Source organism: Balaenoptera borealis, assembly GCF_965194805.1.
Source record: "Balaenoptera borealis genome assembly, chromosome: 8".
Lineage (NCBI taxonomy): Eukaryota > Metazoa > Chordata > Mammalia > Artiodactyla > Balaenopteridae > Balaenoptera > Balaenoptera borealis.
This window is the reverse complement of record NC_138865.1, coordinates 22,680,895-22,708,512: the sequence shown is the minus strand read 5'-3', so window position 1 is coordinate 22,708,512 and position 27,618 is coordinate 22,680,895. Positions and strand designations below refer to the sequence as shown.

The following is a 27,618-nucleotide window of genomic DNA, read 5'->3' as shown; positions in this document are numbered from 1 at the left end:
AAGAACAGGAAATATCAAGCTACGTGCAGCTCAATGACAAAAAGACAAACAATTCAGTTATAATATAAGCAAAGCACTTGAATAGATACTGTTCCAAAGAAGATATACAAATGGCCAGCAAGCACATGAAAAGATGCTCCACATCATTATTCATTAGGGAAATGCAAATCAAAACCATAAGGAGATACCACTTTACACCCACTAGGATGGCTATAATCAAAACAGTGGAATATACCAACTGTTGGCAAGGATGCGGGAAAATCACAACCCTTGTCCAATGCTAGTGGGAATAGAAAATGGTACAATCAGTATGGAAAACAGTCTGACATTTCCTAAAAAAATTAAACTTAGAATTACTGCAATTCTACTCGTAGGTATGTATTCCAAACAGGTGTGTAAGTAAAAACTTCTATATAAATATTAATAGCAACACTATTCACAATAGCCAAAAGGTGAGAACAAACCAAAACAAAGTTTGGAAGGACTATTTTTAATATCAGCCAAAAGAAAACATCTGTGAGATTTGGAATTCTGGTCTATGCCTTGCATGCTGAGGTCATCAAATTGTACTTTCCAAAAATCTTTGCATGTGATGTTTATCCCCTCAATCCATATTGAAATAGGAACATCCAGCAAACTTGTAATTTTCCTAATTCAGACATCGGGATGTCACAATCTAAGTGAGATCTAAATGTATTTCATTTAGGCCTAGGGTCATACTTATCTGGTAAAAGGAATGCTTTTCCATCTTCAGAGCTGGCTTGTTCCCAGAATCCTCTTTCACTGGCCTGATGCTAATGATTCACGTGCATGACTTCTAGCTCTTTAGGTGGTCACTAGAACGTGCAACCCCCTGAAGAGAGTACCTGCTTCTAGATCCTTCCTAAATCTCTACCACCAACATTCTTTTCATTAATTCCAAAGTTTTGACTGCATACATTATATGACCCTTAATGAGTATGTGGGCAGTCCATACGTCACACATCAGTCACTTTCCTCTCTTCCTCAAAACAGAGGGTTGTTTTGCTACTTTAAAGACTCTAACAGGGAATATCCAACAAAGCCAGAGGGGATCTTCTGAAAACAATGGGACAATGCCTACAACCCAAGAGCCCTGCTGGCTCTTCCCGACTACTTGGCTGTGCTTCTGCTCACTTTCAGAACGGAAGTGAGGCAACTTGTTCTCACATCTCCTTCAGAACCCTTCCAGTCCATCATCATCACGGTGGAGGTCCTCTTCTTAAAGTCACCTATTCTAGTAGGGGACAGAAGGCATACTGAGTATTAAGAAAAACATGAACTGTCAGGCACTGACAGGAAGAGCAGGAAGCTCTCACTTTTGTGAGATGGAGCCCACTAGCAATGCATATTTCACTTTTAAATATATGCACCAACTGGAGATTTTAAAAGGTAACTTACAGGGCTTCCCTGGTGGCACAGTGGTTGGGAGCCCGCCTGCCAGTGCAGGGGACATGGGTTCAGGCCCTGGTCCGCGAGGATCCCACATGCCACGGCACAATTGGGCCCGTGCGCCACAACTACTGAGCCTGCGCTCTAGAGCCCGCGAGCCACAACTGCTGAGCCCAAGTGCCACAACTGCTGGGGCCCATGCGCCTAGAGCCCGTGCTCCGCAACAGGACAGGCCACCGCAATGAGAAGCCCGTGCACGGCAACGGAGAGTGGCCCCCGCTCGCCGCAACTGGAGAGAGCCTGCACACAGCGGTGAAGACCAAGTGCAGCCAAGAATAAATAAATTAAATAAATAAATAAAAAATAAATTAAAAAAAAAAAACAAAAGGTAACTTACAATTATCTGTTCCTGAAATGGTGCTCCCCTTCTCACTGCAGAAGTCTTAGAGTACTTGCAGTTACTTTACCATTTAACATGCAGTGGTCTGAGCCAGGAATTCATTGAAGGCGATGGATTCACACTGTACTTTTTTGGCTCTCACAAAAGTAAAATCATTTATTTTTGTATATAACTTTCCTCTACTTTTCCTTGACAGAGATTAGAGAAATAAGCAAAAGGCATCCATCAATCCCAAGAATGCATTGATTATCTGCCATGGGCCAGGCAGTTATCTGGATCCTGGAGTCAGAGAATGAGTTACCTGCCAGCAAAGACTATAGACTCTGGCAGAAGCACAACAAAGATGTACCCAATCAATCGATAATCGCCCACTGAACAGTACATGTGGAAGGCACTCTACTGAGAACCGGAGACTGAAAGATCAACAAACGATAGACCCTGTAGTCTTTTTGTCTACAAAGAGAGGACGCCAGACTGGAAGGAGAGGTATTATTAAACACAGGGAGGTAATGGGAGTCATATAGTGGGATTGGCTAATGCATAAAATGCCTTAAGAACAGCTGATTGTAAGTTGATAATGCTGAGCTTTCCTAACCATGTAGTACCTTACAACAGTTGATCAAAAACAGAAAACTAGTTAAATGGAGCATTTAAGAGACACAAAGAGCAAGATCATGAATTCTTAGTCCTTTTACTAGACTTAACCCTGCATGCTGGCATTTAGAATAACTGTGTTAGGTATCTATCACTGCATAACAAAGTACCCCAGAAGGGGCTAAAACAGGATTATATTTGCTCACAATTCTATTTGGGCCAGGCTCAAGTTTTGAAAAGAACTTTTGAAAAGTTCTTTTGCTTGTCTCATCTGAGATTATTCATGTGGCTGTTCAACTGGGGACTGATTCATCCAGAGGGACCTCAGCTGGAAGATCCCATCTCAGCTCCACGTGGTCTCACCCTTTATGAGGCTCTACCAAGCTTCCTCACACAGACACACTACATTCTATGGGGTAAGAGGAAGTCAAAAGTCCCCTTGAGTCCTAGATCAGATTGTCACAAATATTACTCACTCCACATTCTTTTGGTCAAAGCCAGTCACAAGGCCATTCTAGGTAAATAAATGGGATAAAAGACTCTACCTCTTAAAAACATGGACAGTAAAGCCATGTATTTCAAAGAGGTGTGTCTACAGGAAATGGAGACTTGTTGTAGTCATCAATTTAACAATGTCTTAACATTTAGGACTCCAAATATCTAATTTTCACAACTGAAAGATCCTTTCTTTTCACTTCTCACTTTTCACAGTGTAAATATTCCTAATTTCATATAGAAATCTCTAAACTCTAAACATACTAGCTTTATCAATAAACATGTTTATATAGCACCTGTATTGATAACTTAACATTTTTACCACACAGGCTAAGTACAGTACTCTTGCCACGTGAATTACTAAAGTAGATAATAAGGATAATAATAAGCGTGTTCCTTGTTCCAAAATTATTCCCTGCTACTAGGGCCAGCATCTGAGGACTTCTGATTAACATAACACTTTGTTGTATTTGACATTAATTTTAAAGGCATCAGTTAAAAGTACAAATCCTATATAATTAGGTTGAAACAACTTATTTAAACATGTAACTTTTCATGGAGACCCACCTGTCAATACTTCCCCTCCTCCTTCAGACACTTGAAGGTAAGTGACCATGAACAAATGAGTAATTCTGATTTTTATATTACAATGTGCAGTTTCTGTTTCCTTGACAAGAGGGATAGAAATAAGAAAATATTGGCATTTTTGAATCTCCTAATTAAAGACAATGTGTTTTGCGTTTGTTTATAACTCAAACTGACTATAATACTTCAAGCACAGTGAAGTTCACTTACTATTGAACAAGAGATGACTAGTCTCAAAAATAAACTTCCAATGTTCTTCCAAGGTAATTTTATCACAATTGTTTCTGCTAGAAAAGAGGGAAAGTCCAGGTAATACACTCAAAACTTCCATTAGGAGAGGCAGCCCAAATAGTATCCTATCACCTTATGATTTTCATGCTGCTTTCACCCACCACAAGGTCGCTTGGCAATGTTCTGAGACAGCCTTCTCTGATTTCGCTTGGCAGACTGAGGCAGTTTTTCTACTCTGTGATTGATTGCAGCATTACCTGGACAGTCTTAGTCCAAGCTCCCCTGTGAAAGTCTTGAATAATGTGTAACTCCTGCCATGAGCTCAGCATCTGATTTATTACACCTCATTATTGCAGCTGCCTGTCTGTGTACAGAGGCAGCAGGTAGTGAGAGCACACAGAGTACAGGGAAGAAGACAGTCACCATCCCCCCAAAGCAGCCTAAACAAGACGCACAATGGAATTAGAGTCTACATTACAAAACTCCAAACTAAACACAGAAGTTTTCCTGTTAGAGACTTAGTTAGTGTGGACCTAGCCAATGCCTCCACTCTATCTTTCTCATAACATTCATCTTACCTGTGTCCTAGCCAAATGTTAGACCCACAGTGAAATTATCCCCCATTTTGTTCAATCGCAAATAACCCCATTTTGAATTGAACTGAATACAAGAAAACATCCAAAACAATATAAGCATACAAGTGGCCAAGACCTATATTTAAACCAACAAAGAACAACAGCCAACATTCATTCAGAATTACCTATGAAGCATTTCTCACAAAATAACCTAGGTGTCTTAGTTCACAGCATCAGTGTTCCTGTTTTTGAGCTGGTGGTGTCATTGTCACTAATCAATTCTCTTTATGTGAGAAAGATCCCCAAACATTCTCTTTTATCACATTTTTGTTTCATTTAAGAATAGCCTTCCCGCAACACTTACAAAGGGACTCCTCTGTTGAATTGTACACTTGAAATGGATTAATTGCAGGGTATGTTGATTATATCCCAAAAGAGGCCTGAGAGGAAAGAGAGACGGAAAGAGAGAGAGTTTCCTGCCTGCCAAGTTTTCTCTCAGGACTATTGAACTCTGATTCTCAGAGAGGAGTTGTTAACCCTCTCCCAGTGTACAGGTGCACACATCCTACATTAGCTGGGGATGTGGGCTCTATGATTATCTTAAAATCCAATGATAAATGTGGGGGCGATCACCTGTTATGTACTGAATGTTTATGTACTCCCCAAATTCATATGTTGAAGTCCGCAAGTAATGCTATTTGGTGGCAGGCCTTTAGGAGGAAATTAAGTTTAGATCAGGTCATAAGGGTGGGGCCCCCATGATGGGATTAGTGTCCTTATAAGAAGAGATAGAGCTTGCGCACTCTCTCTCCACTGTGTAAGGACACAGCAGGAAGGTGGCCACCTGCAAGCCAGGAAGAGGGTCCTCACCAGGAACTGAATCTGCCAGCACCTTGATGCTAGATTTTAAGCCTCCAGAATTATGAGAAATAAATATCTATTCTTTAAGCTACCCAGTCGGTAGTGTTTTGTTAAAGCAGCCCAAGCAGATTAATATGTCATCTCTGGGCATCTTTACAGTGAGTTACCTTCTTTACGCTTAAGTGCCTTTACCTAAGGCATTGGGCATCAGATTGTTAGCAAAGTTTGTAGTGCTTAAAAACCTTCCACCCAAAGAGCAAACAGAAGACATCTCTGTCTTGATAGTCTGTACTATTTGGGGATCCTGTTAGGCATATTTTGTAGGGAGAAAATGGCATAGGCTTTTAAGATGTCCTGGGTAGAGTCAGAGAAAAAGTCGTTTAAGGTCAAGTTGATAAAGAAAAATGTTCCTGGCGAGAATTTATCTCAATTTCACTAAACATGGCAGTAACAAAGTATTTAATTAGTTCCTTCTTCTTGATACGCCTGCCCTCTCCACCAACATCAGAAGCATACTTGAAAAATAGCCTATGAGGTGATCCTGAAGGAGGCAGGCTTGTAGCCTGACTCAAATTTTGATCTGTAAGCTACTGGGTCACAATCCTATGCATAGTTATTTAATGAATACAGAGTTACCTGTTAATATCTGTGTCTCTAAAGTTTTTTTCTCCTTTTGTCTACAGGATAAAACTGTTTTTAGATTTCATAAAAAGAAGCTGCCACATCTACACCCAAAACAGTCAGGTCTCACGGTGTCCTGCTCCTTGCTGTTCTTTGAAGGGGACACTCGCTGCTTGATACCCCATACCACCCCCACATTGTTTTTATTTTTGAAAAAATTAAATAATTGCCAGTAACAACCAAGGTCTTTTATGAAGAATAAAACATTCCATGTGTTTTAATTAATGAAAAACAAGGATGTTATGCTTGAAAAACCACAATGATTGCCCTAGGAAGAAAATTAATGTAGGTCCATTTCTCTACACTGTTATTCTAATGGTGTAAAAGGTATGCCAGCACTTCCAAAGCGAGGTGCTAGGTACAGAGGAGGTCTTTAACAAATAAAAAGGAGGAAGGAAATAGGAGAGAATGACCAGACACCTAAAGTAATTACTAAATGACTACAGTCATCTAAAGTGATAATTTTGACTGAGCATAAAGCTCCCTAGAAAAGACTCATCACAAAGACCTACTACAGTATAGGAGAGAAAGAAGAGTTTTTGGCTGGAAGCCCCAGGAAAATGTCTGTAGCAGTAATTCTCTAACAGTAACACAAGGGAGATAAGAATTTATGGTAACATAATGCAAAACCACAGCACAGAGGCAAGAATATTTGGGGTAGCGCAAGGGAGGGCAAGTGTCCATACAGGTAGAAAATGAAGGATTCATTAGTGAGAAAGGCTAAAGAAGTTGCTGGGGTAGTATGTGAAGGTCTTAAGCACCAAGATAAGGCTGTGGAACTGCACCTTGCACTCAGGACCAGCACCTTGGAAGTGAGTAGCTTGAGCCATATGTCACCATAGCCAGTAGCCTTGCTTATATACAACAGAACCCTGGTAAAGATCATATCTTTGCTTTAGAATGACAACTCTGCTAACAGAGCATAGGATCACAGAGCAAAGAAGACAGAAAACTGTAACAGCAAGAATGGTTAAGGGCCTCCCTAGAGAATTGGTTGTACCAACAGAGTAAAATGGCAGAGCAGCCATTAAAATCATGATCTTAAAAAAAAAAAAAAAATGCTATTTTTAAAAAGGAACACGTTTAGGATAAGAAAAGAGAAAATCAGAATACTAAACGCTGCTATTTCCAATTTTTTTAATTATTCAAGATAAACACAAGAAAAATCTTAGTAGTAGACAAAACACATAAAGTCCATTTCCAGGTTGACAATGTGAGAAGCTCCATGAACCCATTCATGGACCCTCTGAGGTTTCACACTGCTTCACACTGTGGAAGAAATAGACTTCACAAAAATAATCTTAGCCAAGTCACAAAACAAATAAAAAAGCAAATAACAACAAGCCAGGAGAGCAGGGAGGGGAATCAGTATCCAGAGTTGCGATAATACATTACCCAAAATGTTCAGCTTTCAACAACAACAGAAACAACCATATGAGAAGTGCAAAGGAAGAGGAATGTTTGACACATCCTCAGGCAAAAAAGCAAGCAACAGAAACTGACTTTGAGAAGGACCAGATTTAACAGACAAAGACTTCAAAACAACCATTGAAAAATATATCAACAACTAAAGTAAATCATGCTTAAAGAAGTAAAGCCTGATATGAAGACACAGTTTCATCAGAGATACCAATAAAGAGGCAGAAATTATTTTTTAAAAAATGGAAATTTTGGTATTGAAAAGTAGTATAAATATTAATAAAAATAAAAATTCATTGGAAGGACTCACCAGTAGATTTGAACTGAGAGAAGGAACACTCAACAGTCTTGAAGACACATAAATGGATAGAGATTATACAATTTGAAAAACAGAAAAAAATAGAATGAAGAAAAATATCCGAGCCTCAGAGAAATGTGGACATTTGGTATCAAATATACCAAAATATATGTGATAGGAGTACCAGAAAAGAGGAAAGAGAGAAAGGAACAGAAAAACTAAATTTTAAATGGCTGAAAACATCCCAAATTTGCTGAAAATTATTAACTTACACATCCAAGAAGATCACCAGCTCCAAATAAGATAAAACACAGTTAAAATGAGATCCTCATCCACCAGAGGGCAGACAGCAGAACCAAGAAGAACTACAATCCTGCAGCCTGTGGAATGAAAACCACAATCACAGAAAAATAGACAAAATGAAAAGACAGAGGACTATGTCCCAGATGAAGGAACAAGATAAAACCCCAGAAAAACAACTAAATGAAGGGGAGATAGGCAATCTTCCAGAAAAAGAATGCAGAATATTGATAGTGAAGATGATCCAGGACCTCAAAAAACGAATGCAGGCAAAGATTGAGAAGATGCAAGAAATGTTTAACAAAGATCTAGAAGAATTAAAGAACAAATAGAGATGAACAATACAATAACTGAAATGGAAAATACACTAGAAGGAATCAATAGCAGAATAACTGAGGCAGAAGAACGGAGGAGTGACCTGGAAGACAGAATGGTGGAATTCACTGCTGCAGAAGAGAATAAAGAAAAAAGAATGAAAAGAAATGAAGACATCCTAAGAGACCTCTGCGACAACATTAAACACACCAACATTCGCATGATAGGGGTCCCAGAAGGAGAAGAGAGAGAGAAAGAACCTGAGAAAATACTTGAAGAGATCATAGTCAAAAAATTCCCTAACATGGGAGAGGAAATAGCCACCCAAGTCCAGGAAGTGCAGAGAGTCCCAGGCAGGATAAAGCCAAGGAGAAATACACCGAGACACACAGTAATCAAACTGACAAAAAATAAAGACAAAGAAAAATTACTAAAAGCAACAAGGGAAAAATGACAAGTAACATACAAGGGAACTCCCATAAGGTTAACAGCTGATTTCTCAGCAGAGACTCTGCAAGCCAGAAGGGAGTGGCACAATATATTTAAAGTGGTGAAAGGGAAGAACCTACAGCCCAGAATACCCTACCCAGCAAGGATCTCATTCAGATTCGACAAAGAAATCAAAAGCTTTACAGACAAGCAAAAGCTAAGAGAATTCAGCACCACCAAACGAGGCTCTACAACAAATGCTAAAGGAACTTCTCTAAGTGGGAAACACAAGAAAAGAAAAAAACCTGCAAAAACAAACCTAAAACAATGAAGAAAATGGTAATAGGAACATATATATCAATAATTACCTTAAACGTGAATGGATTAAACACTCCAACCCAAAGACACAGACTGGGTCTTCCCTGGTAGCGCAGTGGTTAAGAATCCACCTGCCAATGCAGGGGACGTGGGTTCAAGCCCTGGTACGGGAAGATCCCACATGCTGTGGAGCAACTAAGCCCGTGCACCACAACTACTGAGCCTGCGCTCTAGAGCCCGTGACCCACAACTACTGAGCCCATGTGCCACAACTGCTGAAGCCCACGCGCCTAGAGCCTGTGCTCTGCAACAAGAGAAGCCACCACAATGAGAAGCCCATGTACTGCAATGAAGAGTAGCCCCAGCTCACCACAACTAGAGAGGGCCCACATGCAGCCACAAAGACCCAACACAGCCAAAAATAAATTTTAAAAAATAAAATAAAAATAAGTAAATTTTACAAAAAGACACAGACTGGCTGAATGAATACGTAGTGGTCTGGATAGAAGATCAGGCCAGCCACAACACTGCCTTAAGCCAAAGCCTAATCCAGAGGATGGCCCTAACTCTCTTCACTTCTATGAAGGGTGAAAAAGGTAAGGGAACTGCAGGAAAAAATTAAGCCTAGCAGAAGTTGGCAAATAAAGTTTAAGGAAAGAAGCCTTCTTTATAACATAAAAGTGCAAGAGGAAGCAGCAAGTGCTGATGTGGAAGCTATAGCAAGTTATCCAGAAGATCTAGCTAAGATGATTAATGAAGGTGGCTCCACTACACAACAAGTTTTAATGTAGATGAAATGCTCTTCTATTGCAAGCAAGAAGATGCCATCTAGGACTTTCATAGATATAGGGAGAAGTCAATGCCTGGTTTCAAAGCATCAAAGGACAGACTGACTCTCTTGTTAGGGGTTAATGCAGCTGGTGACTTTAAGTTGAAGCCAATGCTCATTTACCATTCCAAAAATCCTAGGGCCCTTAAGAATTACACGAAATGGACTCTGCCTGAGCTCTTTAAATGGACCAACAAAGCCTGGATGACAGCACATCTGTATAAAAATATGGTTTACTGAATATAAGTCCACTGTGGAGACCTACTTCCCAGAAAAAAAAATTCCTTTCAAAATATGAATGCTTATTGACAATGCACCTGATCACCCAAAAATTCTGATGGAGATGTACAGTGAAATTAATGATGTTTTCATGCTTGCTAACACAACATCCATTCTGCAGCCATGGGTCAAGGAGTAATGTTGACTTTCAAGTCTTATTATTTAAGAAAGGTATTTTGTAAGGCTATGGCTTCCATAGATAGTGATTCCTCTGATGGATCTGAGTAAAATCAATTGAAAACCTTCTGGAAAGGATTCACCATTCCAGATGCCATTAAAGACATCCATGATCCATAAGAAGAGGCCAAAATATCAACATACACAGGATTTTGGAAGAAGTTGATTCCAACCCTCATGGATGATTTGAGGGGTTCAAGACTTCATTGAAAGAAGTAACTGCAGATGTGGTGGACGTAGCAAGAGAACCAGAATTAGAACTGGAGCCTGAAAATGTGACTGAATTGCTGCAACTCCTTGATAAAAATTTAATAGATGAGGAGTTGTTTCTTGAATGAGCAAAGAAAGTGGTTTATTGAGATGGAATCTACTCCTGGTAAAGACACTGCAAAGATTGTTGAAATGGCAAGAAAGGATTTCGGATATTACATAAACTTAGTTGATAAAACAGTGGCAAGGTTTGAGAGGACTGACTCCAATTTTGAAAGAAGTCCTACTGTGGGTGAAATACAATCAAACAGCATTGCATGCCACAGAGAAAATGTTGATGAAAGGAAGAGTGAATCGACGTAGCAAACTTCATTGTTGTCTTAATTTCAGGAAATTGTCACGACCACACCAACCTTCAGCAACCACCACCCTGATCAGTCAGCAGCCATCCATGCATGCAAACCCCTCCACCAGCAAAAAGATTGTGACTGGCTGAAAGTTCAGATGCTGGTTACCATTTTTTAGCAATAAAGTATTTTAAATTAAGGTATGTACATTTTTTAGACATAATGCACACTTAATAGACTACAGTATAGTGTAAACATAACTTTTACATGCACTGGGAAAGCAAAAAAATTGTGTGGCTTGCTTTGTTGTGATATTCTCTTTATTGCAGTGGTCTGGAACCAAACCCACAATATCACCAAAGTGTGCTGGTAATCCCATTCATGAGGGCTCCATCCTCAAGATTAAATCATCTCTGAAAGCACTTACGTCCAAATATCATCACATTGGGGACTAGGTTTCAACGTATGAATTTGGGGAGGGAGGAACACAAACATTCAGTCTATAGCACTCACCAAGGAGAAGAGAGGGACACAGTAGGAAGAGACACTTAAATGTTCCTTACTTTCTCAGCATGCCTAAGACTAATCCTGGTCTCCACGACTATCCTCTAGGTCCTTCACTTTTCTCCTCAGATTGATTTACTCGTATTCAGAAACACATCATATTATTTAGAAAATTTCTAAAAAAGCCCCCCATGAAGACACACTTATACGAATATAAGGTAAAATAAAAGAACATATTCTAGAAGAAATAATACCATGGGACTAAAAAAAAAAAAAAAAAAAAAAAAAAAAACCTGCCTCCAGAAAGTGTAGAGTCTGCTCTTCCAGGGGAAAGCTCAGTGAAACACAGTATATTTGTAATAGATATTCTGTTTCCATGCACAGAGGTGCCTGCTATACTGCCTATCACACTCTAACGAAATAAAAGAATGCTCTAGTAAGACATGTACAAAGTTTCCAATAACTACATTAAATGCAAAACAAGCTGTTGATATTTACTCAAATGCCAGTGTTTCAATATTCATTTACATAACAAATTGCCAGCCACAGGTGTTAGTTTCTGCAAAAAACCCACAGTATATAATGTGTTAAGTTAAATCATTTTTCAGCTGAGGCGAAGTGAAGATGGCAGAGTGAGAGGACGTGGAGTTCACATCTCCCCACAACTAGGGCACCTACCAGATGCTTTTGGGGGACCTTGACACTCAGGGGTACTGGAGGAACCCCTGAGCAACTGAGTGGGATGTGGTGAGGGGAGTGAGGGGGGAGAAGTGGAGGCCGGATGGAATTGGCGTCCCTGAGGGGTGGTATGGGGAAGGTAGGGGTTCCCACGCCTGGAGGGACCCCCCCCGGGACTGGAGAATGTGCCTAGCGTTTCCACTACCCACTCGGGCCCCAGGGACCTGCTGGGCTCCCGGGCCAGGGCCTCTGCCCTCCAGGATTCCCTCCAGCTGCACTGGTCCTAGGGGCGTAGGAGTGACGGGGGGGAAGAAGAGGAGAGGCAGACAGGGAGGGGCCCTCCGGGACCGGAGGATCAGGGGAGAATGCACCTAATGTTTCTCCTGCCCACTCGGGCCCCAGTGAGCCTGCTGGGCTTCCAGGCCGGGTTCTCCGCCCTCCAGGGGCCCCTCTGGCCACATTGGTCCTAGGGGCATAGGAGGACGGGAGGAGGGGGGAAGAAGAGGAGAGGCGGACAGGGAGGGGAACCACCGAGACCAGAGGATCAGGGGAGAATGTGCCTAGCATTTCTCCTGCCCACTTAGGACCCAGGAAGCCTGCTGGGCTCCCGGGTCTGGTCCTCCATCCTCCGGAGCCCTCTCTGGCCACGTTGTTCCAAGGGAGGTAGGAAGATGGGAGGAGGGGGGGAAGAGAAGGAGAGGTGGACGGTGGGGTGAAACCTCTGGGATTGGAGGCTCAGGGGAGAATGTGCCTAGCGTTCCCCCCACCCACTTGTGCCCCAGGAAGCCTCCAGGGCTCCTGGGTAAGGTCCTCTGCACTCCGGGGCCCCCTCTGCCACGTGGGTCCTAGGGGTGTAGGAGGAAGGGAGGAGGAAGGGAGGAGGAAGGAAGAGGAAGAGAGGCTGATGGGGCGGGTTCACTCAGGAACCGGAGGATCAGGGGAAGCATAGCTGGTGTTTCCCTCACCCTCTCCCTATGCCCTCTGGGGCCCCCTCTGGCCGCGTGGGTCCTAGGGGCGTGAGAGGGAGGGAGGCAGGGAAGCAGAGGAGGGGCGAATGAGGAGGGACCCTCTGGGATCAGAGGATTGGGGGAACACGCCTAGCATTTCCCCCACCCACTCAGGCCCAGGGAACCTCCTGGGGTCCCGGGCCTGGTCCTCTGCCCTCCTAGGCCAGGGGAACTCTGGGGGCCTCCAGCCTCCCTGAGTCTAAGCCCCAACCCCCACCCCCAGGGCCTTTTCTGGCCACATGGGACCTAGCCTAAACCCCGCCTGCTGCCTAAACACCGCCCCTGCCTAAGGTCCACCCCCCCATAGCCAAGGCCTTTTACGGGGTTTTTTTTTTTCCATTTATTGCTACTGTGGTTCTGTTTTACCTCCTGGTTGTTGTTTCATCTTTATTTTTATTTTTTTCTAACATATCTGTTTGTTTTCTAATCTTATTTTTTACTCTTTCTTATTGTTGTGCTCCTTTTTTGTTTTTATTTTTCATGGCCACCCCGCACGGCTTGCAGGATCTTGGTTCTTGAACCTGGGGTCAGGCGAGCTCCTGTGGTCGGAGATCTGAGTCTGAACCACAGGATGAACAGAGAACCTCAGACCACAGAGAATATTCATCAGAGTGAGGTCTCCCAGAGGTCCTCATCTCGGTATCAAGACCTAGCTCTACCCAACAGCCTACAAACTCCAGTGCTGGAGGCCTCAGGCCAAACAACCCATAAGACAGGAAAACAATCCCACGCATCAAAAAACAAAAAAAATGAAACGACAAAAAAAATATCTTACAGTTGAAGAAACAAGGTAAAAACCAACAAGAACAAATAAATGAAGAGTAAATAGGCAACCTACCTGAAAAATAATTCAGAGTAATGATAGTAAAGATGATTCAGAACATTGGAAATATAATGGAGGCACGGATCAAGAAAATACAAGAAATGTTTAGCAAAGACCTAAAACAACTAAAGAACAAACAAACAGAGATAAACAACACAATAACTGAAATGAAAAATATACTAGAAGAAATCAGTAATAGAATAAATGAAGAAAAATAACGAATAAGTCAGCTGAAAGACAGGATGGTGGAAATAACTGCCAAGGAGCAGAATAAAGAGAAAAGAACAAAAAGAACACAAGACAATCTCAGAGACCTCTGGGACAACACTGAACACACCAACATTCGCATTTTAGGGGTCCCAGAAGAAGAAGAGAAAAAGAAAGGGTCGAAAAAATATTTGAAGAGATTATAGTTGAAAACTTCCCTAACGTGGGAAACGAAATAGCCACCCAAGTCCAGGAAGCGAAGACAGTCCCATACAGGATAAACCCTAGGAGAAACACACCAAGACACATATTCATCAAACTAACAATAAATTAAATTCAAAGAAAAAATATTAAAAGCAGCAAGGGAAAGGCAAAGAAACACTTATAAGGGAATCCCCATAAGGTTATCAGCTGATTTTTCAGCAGAAACTCCGCAGGCCAGAAAGGAGTGGCAGGACATACTTAAAGTGATGAAAGAGAAAAACCTACAACCAAGATTACTCTACCCAGCAAGGATCTCATTCAGATTCGCTGGAGAAATCAAAAGTTTTACAGACAAGCAAAAGCTAAGAGAATTCAGCACCACCAAACCAGCTTTAAAACAAATGCTAAAGAAACTTCGCTAGGCGGGAAACATAAGAGAAGAAAAAGACCCACAGAAACAAACCTAAAATGATTAAGAAAATGGTAATAGGAACATACATATTGACAATTACCTTAAATGTAAATGGATTAAATGCCCTACCAAAAAACAAAGACGGGCTGAATGGATACAGAATCGAGACCCATATATATGCTGTCTACGAGAGACCCACTTCAGACTTAGGGACACATACAGACTGAATGCGAGGGATGGAAAAAGATATTCCATGCAAGTGGAAAACACAAGAAAGCTGGAGTAGCAATACTCATAGCAGATAAAATAGGCTTTAAAATAAAGACTGTTACAAGAGATAAGGAAGGACACTACATAATGATCAAGGGATCAATCCAAGAAGAAGATTTAACAATGATAAATATTTATGCACCCAACACAGGAGCACCTCAATAAGTAAGGCCACTGTTAACAACCATAAAAGGGGAAATCGACAGTAACACAATAATAGTAGAGGACTTTAACACCCCACATAAACCAATGGACAGATCATCCAAACAGAAAATAAATAAGGAATCATAAACTTTAAATGACACAATAGAACAGACATTTAATTGATAGTTATAGGACATTCCACCCGAAAGTGGCAGAATACGCTTTCTTCTCAAGTGCACATGGAACATTCTCCAGCTTATATCACATCTTGGGTCACAAATCAAGCCTTGGAAAATTTAAGAAAACTGAAATCATATGAAGCATCTGTTCCAACCGCAACACTATGAGATTAGAAATCATTTACAGGGAAAAAAACCGTAAAAAAACCACAAATATATGGAGGTTAAACAGTGCACTGCTAAATAACCACGAGATCACTGAAGAAACCAAAGAGGAAATTTTAAAAATACATAAAAACAAATGACAATAAAAACACGAAAACTGAAAATGTACAGGGCACAGTAAAAGCAGTTCTAAGAGGGACGCTTATAAGCAATTCAATCTCACCTCAAGAAACAAGAAATATCTCAAATTAAGAATTTAACCTTACACGTAAAGCAACTAGAGAAAGAAGAACAACAAAAAACAAAAAAAACCAAACTTAGCCAAAGGAAAGAAATCATAAAGATCAGATCAGAAGTAAATGAAAAAGAAATGAAGGAAACATTACCAAAGATCGATAAATCTAAAAGCTGGTTCAAATTTAAGAAGATAAAATAAAATGAATGAAGGGAGATCAATAGTTTTACAAGCATCAACAGATCTGCAGTATAATTATATCCTAGACATATACTCCCTTAGTGCACTTCTGATAAGAAGCTATGGATTAACAGTCCACACTAACTTAGGCTGAGTTGCAGAAGAAAATCTGCATTTATACTTGTGTCACTTTTGCCTGTGCTAAAGAATTCTATTCTAGACAGACTTGCACTATAAAAAGATACATTTGTAATCAACAACAATTGAGAAGATACATGGAAGAAATCACTTCATTTTCATAACAAGAACAATAGCAAAAAAATCAAAAGTATGACGAATGTTTAAAGCAATGTACAAAACCTACATGAAGAAAACTTGTATTTGATAGAACATAAGTCTTTTTTGTTCTATTTACTTTATTTTTAGTCATGATACTTAATGCTTTGAAATTTCAAGTGTTTTTTTTATAGCTTTAAAGAAGGATATACAAACAACACACAGATATACAGTTCTCAGGGTACCTTTAAATGAAATATTTTTCCTTGATGGGCTGTGTCCATTGCAGTGGGCTCATTGAATTTAGATGAGAAGTGTACCAGAGGAGACAGTATGATTTAAAGGGCATGCATTATATAATAGATATGCTACAAAGTGTATTTCTTTTCATCCCTCAACAGCTCTAAAAAGAAGATATGGGGATGTCCATTAGGAAAGCAAGAGAACTGGTTCCAAAATTTGACTCAAGTTTCCTTACCTAGCCCTTACCCCTAGGCAATTAATTCAGGTCTGCCTATTCCAAAGTTCATACACATCCACTTTCCACTGCCCACTGGTGCACTACTCTAATAAACAGTCCAATAAATAGGAAAGGGGAGTGGAGATCTTTGCTTTTCGTTATAGGCTGTTTAGATTCTAAAGAAGGTTTTCTGTTTTGTGGGATACTTACTATTTTCTCTCTCAGATTTGAATTATAAATGCAGATACCTTATCTTCATTATGAAATTATAGACAGCTTGAGAGCAGAATATGATTCTACTTTGTATCCTTTAGAATATCTAGAACTGAGATAATAAATGAACAGACTAGGCATAAAAAGGAGAAGGATTTCAAGAAATATGGGTGGGAGTTCGGCCTGCAGGTGTCCAAGCTGCTGCGGCCAGAAGGGAGTGGCCAGAACTGCTTGAGTATCTACATTTCAGTTTCTGCACCTATCAAGAGTTTTAATTCATCATGGATAATCTGTCAGCAGAAGAAATTCAGCTGAGGGCTAACCAGGTTACTGATGAGTCTCCGGAAAGTACGAGGAGAATCCTGGGTTTAGACATTGAGTCTCAGGATACAGGAATCAAGACTATCACTATGCTGGATGAACAAGGGGAACAACTAAAACACACAGAAGAAGGCATGGACCAAATAAACAAAGACATGAGAGAAGCAGAGAAGACTTTAACAGAACTAAACTAGTGCTGTGGCCTTTGTATATGCCCATGTAATAGTATAACAAATGATGCCAGGGAAGATGAAATGGAAGAGAACCTGAATCAAGTGGGAAGTATCCTAGGAAATCTAAAAAACATGGCCCTGGACATGGGCAATGAGATTGAGGCTCAAAATCGACAAATAGAACGGATCACAGAAAAGGCTAACACCAACAAAGATCGTATTGACAATGCCAATGCCACAGCAAAGAAACTCACTGACAGCTAAAGCTACTGCTGTCCTTTTTTTAAAAAAATTTTATTTATTTATTTATGGCTGTGTTGGGTCTTAGTTTCTGCGCGAGGGCTTTCCCTAGTTGTGGCAAGCGGGGGCCACTCTTCATCGCGGTGCGCAGGCCTCTCACCATCGAGGCCTCTCTTGTTGCGGAGCACAGGCTCCAGACGCGCAGGCTCAGTAGTTGTGGCTCACGGGCCCAGTTGCTCCGCGGCACGCGGGATCCTCCCAGACCAGGGCTCGAACCCGTGTCCCCCTGTACTGGCAGGCAGATTCTCAACCACTGCGCTACCAGGGAAGCCCTGTACTTCTTTATCATTTATTCATTTCCCTAGCTCCTCCTTCAAAGTCATTACCTTTCCAGAGTTTGAAATTTTGTTTCCACACTCTTCTAATTGGGAGATGATGTGGAAGAAGATCTAGGAGTAACAGCCCCCCTATTCTTTTATTTTCTCTTTTTCCCTTGAGGGTAGACTGCTGCTTAGTTTTCCTTCTAGTATTTTCTTTCTCAGTCCATACTCTTAGGTTGGTTTTCATACATCACATATAGTGTTATTTTTCATTCTCTCCATTTACTTAGCAGGTTCTTCTGCTTTCAAAATTTGCAAGCATTGCCAAAGACAGCCACGTAAAAGGAAGCTGGGGGCACTGGGGGCAGGCACAAGGAGGAGAGGCAAGAGATAAGAGGTTGTTACCTCAGTAAAACGTGCAGACCCTAAAGCCAGAAGTTGCATAACCACAGTGAAGATCTAGTTGGGTTTAATTTCTATTTAAGTTGCACTTATTGCCAACTTAGGCCAATGCTTGGTTTTGGAGTCTGTATACACAACATTTTTGTTATACATCACAATTTCACAACCTCTGCTTCAAAAAAGAATAGAATGAGTTTTCTCAAAGTGAGCTTAATTTCTGAACTCTTCGTGATTCATTTATGTACATAAATTCTATGATCCCATTTCATTTTGCACCATATAGGAATACATGGTATAAATGAACGGCTTTTTATTTTCATATTATTAGTACTATCATTTGGACTTCCCTGGTGGCACAGTGGTTAAGAATCCACCTGCCAGTGCAGAGGACACAGGTTCTAGCCCTGGTCCAGGAAGATCCCACATGCCATGGAGCAACTAAGCCCGTGAGCCACAACTACTGGGCCTGTACTCTAGAGCCCGTGAGCCACAGCTACTGAGCCCACGCACCACAACTACTGAAACCCACGCACCTAGAGCCCGTGCTCTGCAACAAGAGAAGCCACCGCAGTGAGAAGCCGGCACAGCGCGATGAAGAGTAGCCCCCGCTGGCCACAACTAGAGAAAGCCCACACGTAGCAATGAAGACCCAATGCAGCCAAAATAAATTAATTAATTTAAAAAAATAGTATCATGGTCCCATTACAGGCCTATTAACCTCATAAATGTGTCATTAGTCTTTGAAGAAAAAATATGTCAATATGTATATATAATATGAGAATTTCTCTCTAAGCAGGGCTTAAAATTTTTTGAAAAGTTTGACAAAGTATATCACATGAATTCAGATTTACCTCAATGCCAAGAATTATGTTTAGATAGGAAAAAAGAAACTTGTTTTGATCTCAGGTAGAAAATGGTTAGATTACTCTGAGTTTTATGTAGCTTTAAACTTTTTTTAAAACTAGAATGTATTCTGTTTAACTAAAAATGATTTAGAAAATTATGTCTTTGTTTACTTATTGATGACTGCACTCTCATTCTCTTAGCCTTTTGTATTCAACTTCCAGAATCACATTTGTTTAGACCTTGAACAGTGTTATAAGAATTTGATTGGTATTTGTCACCTTTATTTAAAAACTAGCTTCTGCACACTTCAAAGCTATTGATGTCGATTGGTTTGACCAATAACCACTGTTTGATCCCTACAATTAAATTTTGTAGCTAAGGAAACTGTTTTTTCAAATAAGTGATGTGCTTCTGTGACTACTTTTTGGGGGGTGGAAAGCAATCATTTTGTCAGCTCTTATTTGACAAACTGAATAAAGCAAAGATCCATAAATAAAAAAAAAAAAGAAATATGGATAGAAGGGAAGAGGGAATCAATAATAAATTAGCCAGGTAAATATGTCTTAAACAATAGGTTTTAAGTAGACCTAGTATCATTAAGATATTAGTTATTCCTAAATTAATGTATACATGTAATGTGATCCCAATTAAAATAACAACAGTTTTGGCTTTCATTTTTGTTTTGGTGAGTGGTGAGGTGCTTTAGTCAAGCCAATTCGAAAGTTCACATGAAAAATAAACAAAAAAATTTAGTAAAACTCTGAATAAAAGAGCAATAAAGAGTAATGGCTCCTACATGATAGTAAACATTCACATCCCTCTCATGTGCCCAGTACATTCACCCCATTCTAATATCCCCCAAAACCTTAACCCATCCCAGCATCAACTCTAAGCTCAAACGCTCACCTAAATATCATCAACATAAAAGGTCCCAAATCTCATCATCTAAATCAGGCATGGGTGAGACTCTGGGTAGTATGGTCCATGCCCGGAAAAACTGTCTCCCCACCTGTGGACCTATGAAACTAGAAAACAACCTTTTGTAATATGGAAGAATCTTTTGTATTCTATTACAAGTTAATCACTAAAGGGGTGTTGCCTATAAGCTTAAATTATACATAATGGCCCATCTCTGGAACCCTGCTTTCCAGGTAATGAGTATTAAGCTAAAATACCTTTGTTTAGCTCACAGGAAACATCCTGATCAGGCCCACCTGTGAATGACTGCAGGGAGGAAAATATTAACACATCCCCTCCAGAGGCTGATGGGAACTAGGAAGTGTTTGACTTTACTCCCTCCCCTTTTAGTATAAAAGGAGCCTGAATTCTAACTCAGGCAAGATGGTTCTTTGGGGCATAAGCCCACCATCTTCTCGGTCTGCTGGTTTTCCAAATAAAGTCGTTATTCCTTGCCCCTACAACTCGTCTCTTGATTACTGGCCTGTCGTGCAGCGAGCAGTATGGTCTTAGACTTGGTAACACTTTCTCTTCCAGAATAGAGTGGTGGTACAGGTACAGAATAGACATTCTCGTTTTCATCTAGGAATGGAAAGGGGTCACCAAGCAACTCTAAGCCCAGCAGGACAAATCCCATTAGGTTTCAAAGAAGATTCTCTGTGGCTTGATGCCCTGTCCTTTGGGCCAATGGTGGTGGCCTTGTTGGCCCCTGGCCCTAAGCCTGTGTCTCTGGGCTCTACTTCCATGTCCACACTCTGCCTTTGGAACTGTTCATCCTTTTTCCTGAAGGTCAACCCATGTTTGTAGCCAAGTAGTTCTATCAGTCCCACAACCTGTTTGTAAAATCTCAGGAGTTTAACAGCCTCCCTTCATTTCTTCCTGTCTCTGTTCCCTTCAGTCCAAGCTGGCAGTGTTTCTGCTGATGTAACATTCTCAAAAACCACATTGGTCTTTGGTGTGTGTCAAGGGGGTCTACTCCATTAGGCAAAAGAGTTCTTCACTGAATCTCCCCGTATAAGCCCATCTCTATTCCGGGCTTCTGCTGAGATGGTTGAGTGGACCCAGGAGTCACCTACATAATCTCTTCTGCAACACGTTTTCCAGCCACACCTTGGCCCTCTCTCCCCAGCACACTTCCCCCAAAAATGAATTTCCTCGTTTCTTCATACTCTGTAATCTGGATTGGCTTGAAACCTTCCAAATAATCAAGGGCTGGTTCCTTTTTGCCTAGTAGTTCCTTGTTCAATTTCTCTCTTTCCTCGGGCATTTTACTATCAGCAGGAAGGAGCTTTGCTTGGAAATCTCTTCAGCTCCATATCCGAGTTTATTGCGTGTAAGTTCTATTTTCCACCCAGAATGAAGGAACACAATTCAGCCAAGTTTTCTGCCTCTTTATAACAAAAATTACCTTTTCTCCAATTTCCAATAATATGTTCCTCATTTCCTTTTAAAGTCTCACCAGAGAGATTTATATTTATAATTATAATCATATTTACATTTATATCAAGATTCTGTTCATGAACAATAGGATGTTCATGATGAGACGCTTTCCTTACAATGCTTTTGACTTCTCTCTGAGCTCTCACCAGAATCACCTTTAACATCATATTTCTACTTTCTCATCAAGATGATCTAGGATTTTCCAATCACCAACCTCTAAATTCTCCTAGCCTTTACTCATTACCTAAATCCAAAGCCACTTCCACATTTTTAGGTATCTGTTACTATGGCACCTTAGTTCCCAGTACCAGAATCTGTATTAGTTTCCTAGGGGCTGCCAAAACAAATTTTCACAAACTTGGTGGCTTACAACAACAGAATTGTTTTCTCTCTACAGTTTTGGAAGGCCAGAAGTCAAAAAATCAAGGTTTGGGCAAGGTTAGTTCCTTCTGGAGGCTCTGAGGGACTATCTGTTCCATACCTTTCCCCTAGTTTCTGGTGGTTGCTGGCAATCCTTGGCATTTTCCTGGATTGACCACTCAAATCTCTGCCTCCATCTCCACATGGTGTTCTCCTTTGCGTCTCTGTGTGTGTTCTTTTCTGTTTCTTATAAGGACAATCTCATTTGATTTAGAGACCACTCTCATCTAATGGGATCTCACCATAATCCTTACCTTAATTACATCTGCAAATACCCCAATGCCAAATACGTCACATTCTGAGGTTCTGGGAGGACATGAATTTTGAGGGGACACTATTCAACCCATTATGGTTAGTTATACTTCAAGAAAATTATTATTTTTAAAAAGTTTCCAGAGCTTGCTTATATAAGATAGATAAGCTAGTGTATTAGGGCATTTTTCTCCTACTGAAATGTTCTTCTCTAGCCTGTTTGGCCCATTTTAAAATCCTGGTATCCACATGGTGATTTAAAGTGATCCTCCTTTTCTGTCAAGTAAATTAGAATTTCTGTCTCATTATGCTCCCAGTGTTGAATTTTCCTTTTGATCTGATTGACTTCTGAAGTGATAAGTTCCCAATTTGTTCTGGTACTTTGAGCATATAGTTGCTGTTTTACACATCAGAGCTTAAGGCCCCCTGAGGGGTTTCTGTGATTTTCCCAGGAATCTTAACAGTAAGTTTCATTCATATTTTCACACCATATTTACTACTACTTTCCAGACTCCGGTTTATTCTACCAATTTGTTGCATTTTCGTTGATGTGTATACTCTATTTCTCCCTCTCTTGGTCTCTCTGTGGAGTACAGAATGGCTGTGCGCTGCTTTTCTCTGTTACGCGGTGCTGGTGTGACTGGACCCCTCACTAAAGCAGACTCCCCACCCTTCCTGCCGGGTTCTCCTTAAATTTGTCAGTTTTAAAAAATATTCACCTCATAGCAGACCTCATTATGAGGTCTAACATAACACTTGTAGCCTCAATAAAGCCATTTTTAAAAAACTTGTAATTTCCCAACATTTCATGAAATAAGCAGCTCCACGTTTTTTTTTTTAATGTTTCCAATATCATGATTTCATCTTTTTGTTATGCTACCTGACCGTGACCAATGTTAATGTTGTGGAGGTTGCTTTCTGATACAAACTAAGTTATAAGAACTTATTTATGGTCAGGAGTATATAGGCAACTTGTGGGCCAAATTCTTCCCCTCTCTTTCAACATTTTATCCAGCCAAGTACATACACATATCAAAATGCAGCCACCAGTGTCATATAACACTCTGACCTGCTTCCAAATTCAGAGTCTGTCCTTTTATCTCATGACATGGCTGTTACCATCTTGTCCAGAGCCAAGTGTTCCTTGATAATATGCATTCCTTATCAATGCAGCCTCTGCATGGAAATCCCTGAAGATGAAGGTTGGTGTAAACCTTCCTATGTCCATGAAAGTGGTATCAACAGTGTTTGATCCATGAACAAAGTACGTGTGCACTTCTGATGGAAGTTGGGAGAAAATGTGAAAGAGTATAATTGATGGAGCACCCAATGAAATAAAATACAACACTTCAATGTAATGAGTAGCAGGATCTTGATCTACAACATGTGTAGATCAGGGATATATATATATGTATATGGGAATTAGAGCAAAAATGAGTGGGGATTTTTTGTTTTGTTCTTGAGCTCATAGAGGAGTTGTTAAGAAGACTCTTGCAATCATATCATGGAGGTGCTACCCCCACAAAGTGCTGCCCCTTTGGTTTTTCATGAGAGGGAAATATATATATATAAAACCTTTATATATATATATATTTCCCTCTCATAAAAATAATATATATACATTAATATTATAGTAAATTATTATATATTGTGAAATATTAATATTACATTAAATTATTATCTTTAAAATTATTATACAATATATTAAATTATTATATATTCTGTATATTATATTAATAATATATATTTCCCATATATATAACCTTTTTATATATATAGATAGATATACACATAACCTTAATTGTTTTGGGGCTAGTATTTCTTGCAATTGAGTGCAGTTTCCAGTTTTTCACTCCCATTCTGGCTTCCCCTCAAAGAATAGTTCTTATGCTTAAACAGAAGTTACTAAAAATCTCAACATAATTCCCTACTACTCTTCTTGATATAGATAGATAGATACAGATAAACATATAGATATAGATAAAACCAATCAACATTACATTGTATAATTGTGTGGTGATGAAATGCAAAGCAAATTTATTTTTATTTATATTCTCATATAAAATATCAATAAAATAAGTTCCATGTAAGTAAAAGTCAAAAAAAGTATGAAAACTAAATAAATATTCACGCCAGTGAGGTCAGGTAAGGTTATGTTGTGGTATAAAAACTCCAAAAATCTTAGCTGTTAAACAACAAAACTGATTTCTTAGTTATATGATATGTCAAATACATATCATATAGGTTGGCAAGGACAGGGAGGCAAGACTTCACTTGACTGATGCCAAGAGATCTGATCTCCAGTGATTTTTTTTAATGATCTCTCTCGTTGAGAAGGGTGGCATTTGTCTAAAAATCCTTCTCTGAGATCTCTGTCTTTCAATGTATGAATCTATGTAACATCTCAACAGCAGTTAAGAAAAGTGAGTGCTTCTACGTGAAACTGGCTTGAATATTTAGATGAAGAGAACACAGTTTAAGTTTTAAACAAAGTGCATACTCTCTACTTACAAGGGGGTGAGCTCAATGGACATGTAACTACAATCTTGGTATTAGAAATATGTCTTCTCAAAATAACATTACAGAAATACAACTTGAATTTGCTAAAATAAAAAGAGATTGTTTCTCTTTTCTCTGCTTCCCTATATGTGTGTACTTTATTCTTATCCTCCTGGGGGGGATGGCTTTTTTGTTCCTTCAATGAATGTGGGTACCTAAGATTATGTCTTTGGTTCATGAGATGAATCAGATGGGAGTGGGAAAGTGAAACATTTTAGTCTCATTTTAGATTCCTAGGGAAGAATCATGATCATCCAACCCTAGGTCAGAAGCTCATCCCTGATGAATCAACCAGAGGTTCGTCAGCTAAGAATATGACACCTTCTGTAGAGATCATGTGGATGGAAGGCGTTGCAGAGATGAACAGGGTAGAAAGTGTCTCCCAAAAAGAGAACACTGGACAGATAGAACAATAAGTGTCCAGAAAAAAAACAAAGAAAAAGACCCTGAAAAGAAGGTGAGTTACACATCACTGAAGAGTTAGCCAGAAGGACAATTTCATCTAATAGACATTGGGGGTTCAGGGGAAAGGAGTGGTCACAGGTCATTGTTACCAAATGACCCAAGGACTCAGGAACTCTTCTTCATCTCCCAAAGGAGCTTGAGACCGAAACTCAAGAGCACTCCTTGTGTCAGCAGGAAGGAGGTACCACCTTCCCCACATCCACCCTCCTCTTCCTCCTTACGTTCATTAGGAGTCCCTAAATGGGCACATTGGTCTGAATTTTGCCCATTGCCTCCACTGTGTAGTATTTTCTTGTCGCTTTAATTTTCTAATTTTTGTACATGCAGTGTCTTTTCTTGCCTCTTAAAATCATAGATGAATCCAGGGTTTATTTACTTAAAACACAAAGGTAATTTTCAGCAACTTGGGAATTTTCTTGTCTGTACCCAACACTATCATGGCCTATTTTGAAATGTGAAAGAACATGATGATTCCCAGCCTTAGTCTAACAAGGAGCTAAGTAACTCTGCAATGAAGCAAAATTCTAGATATTTAGCATTACTTTTCTTGTTAAAAAAATTTTTTTTAATATTTGGTTTTACCTGTGTTTTCTTACTGCTTTACCCCACTCTAGTAGAGGATTACCGCCCCCCAGTAGTAAAAAGAAGCAAGCATAAAACTTGGAAGAAACCCTCGAGAATACATAAAGAAAAGCGAAATATTTGGATTATTGGTGGAGCTTTTCCCATTTTGTTTTCTACATTCACTATTTAAAATATGCTTCTTACACATAGAAGGGCAGCAAAATGCAATGGCTCTAACAACTTGCAAACATAAAATGTTAATTAAAATTTGTGGCTCTCAAAGTTTCTAATGGCCTATAAAATTCATTCTGCTATCAGAATTTCAGTTTCTGTTCTCTTTTCTTGATTGTATCTCTAATTATAGACTATAAGCTAAAATAATTTTATTTTTATATTTTACAAGAGCTATAAAAGAAAACCACCAAATGTTTAAAAATATAAATGGCTTCCTAAGATTGTTGGTGCAAATACTATTAAATAATTTGGTTTCACTATGAAGTGAAGACTTCTAACAGAAATGACTGTGCCTTTATTTCATGGATTAGAATTTAGGGAAAATAATTTCAAATACTGATAAGGTCTAATTAAATTATGGACATAATTCCATCTGTAGGTGATGATATTACATATTCATTTTCTTTTTTATCTAAATGGCACAAGAATGTGACAGGAAAAGGTGAGTTATCACTCCATTTTTTGAGTATACATACAAGTTTGGTCTCTTAATCTTACATAGTAGTTAAGAAGTCGAAATGATGACAAAGAAGAGTCAGAAATCAAGACAATAGTGATACTAATAGCTGCCATTCATTAACTAGCCCCATACACCACGCACTGAAACTCCACTTTTTACCACAACACTGAAAGTTACCATTTTATTTTTTTACCAGCTTTATTGATGTATATATATCATATATATTCCCATAGAATTATATGTTATATAGTATAAATATACATATATATATATACCATAAAAGTCACCAAATTTAGGTGTAAAATTCAATAGTTTCTAGTAAATTTGTAGTGTTGTACAACTAAGACCACAACCCAACTTTAGAACATTTCCACCCCCGCATAAAGATCCCTCGTGTTCATCTGCAGCCACTCTTCATTCCCACTCCAATTCTAAGTGATGACTAATGTACTTTCTGTCTCTACAGATTTATATTTTGTGGATATTTCATATAAATAGAATTTTATAATCTGTGCTTTTTAGAATTTACTTATATCTGAGGTTCATCTGTGTTGTAACATGGATGGGCATTTGTATTATTTCCACTTTTTAGCTGTTGTAAATGATCTGCTATGACCATTCATGTACAAATCTTTGTACAGACACACATATTTTTATTTCTCTTGGATGGACGCTCAGGAGTTAATTTTCAAATAAGTGAAAGCGGCATCTTTTTATATTCCCTTGAGCAACGAATGAGGGTTCCAATTTCTCCACATCTTCTCCAGCACTTGTTATTGTCCAGTGTTTTTATGTAGTCATTCGAGTGACAGTGAATTAGGATCTCACTGTGTTTTTTACTTGCATTACTAAAATGTCTAAAAATATTGAGAATCATGTATGTGCTTGGTCATTCCTATATATGTCTTCTTTGATGAAATGTCTATTCAAAAATAGTTGTTTATTTTTTATTGCATTTTTCTCTTCTGGTAATTGAGTATGCTTTTAAAATATATTTTAGATACAAGTCATTTATCATATATATGCTTTGGAATTTTTTTCTCCCAATCTGTGGCCTGTTTTTTCATGTATTAATGATGTCTTTTGAAGTTCAAAATGTTTGAATTTTGATGAAGACCAACTTATCTTTATTTAATCACTTGTGCTTTTGATGTTGTATCTAAGACTTTGCCTAACCCAAGGTCACTCTTTTACTTTATTTTTACTGAAGAGGAAACTGAGGTTTGGCAAGACCAAGGAGACACTTACATGCAAG

The 27,618-nt window shown here is 39.4% G+C and overlaps 1 protein-coding gene and 1 pseudogene across 2 annotated transcripts in view; one reads left to right on the top strand and one right to left on the bottom strand.

Annotated features, from left to right (window-relative positions):
* Positions 1 to 27,618, bottom strand: part of LOC309633727 (uncharacterized protein) — a 1,009,062-nt gene that overhangs the window by 522,386 nt on the left and 459,058 nt on the right. The gene's annotated exons all lie outside the window — the stretch shown is intronic.
* LOC309633734 (synaptosomal-associated protein 23 pseudogene) lies at positions 15,938 to 17,468 on the top strand (annotated as a pseudogene). The gene has a single exon. The product of its transcript is annotated as a synaptosomal-associated protein 23 pseudogene (transcript).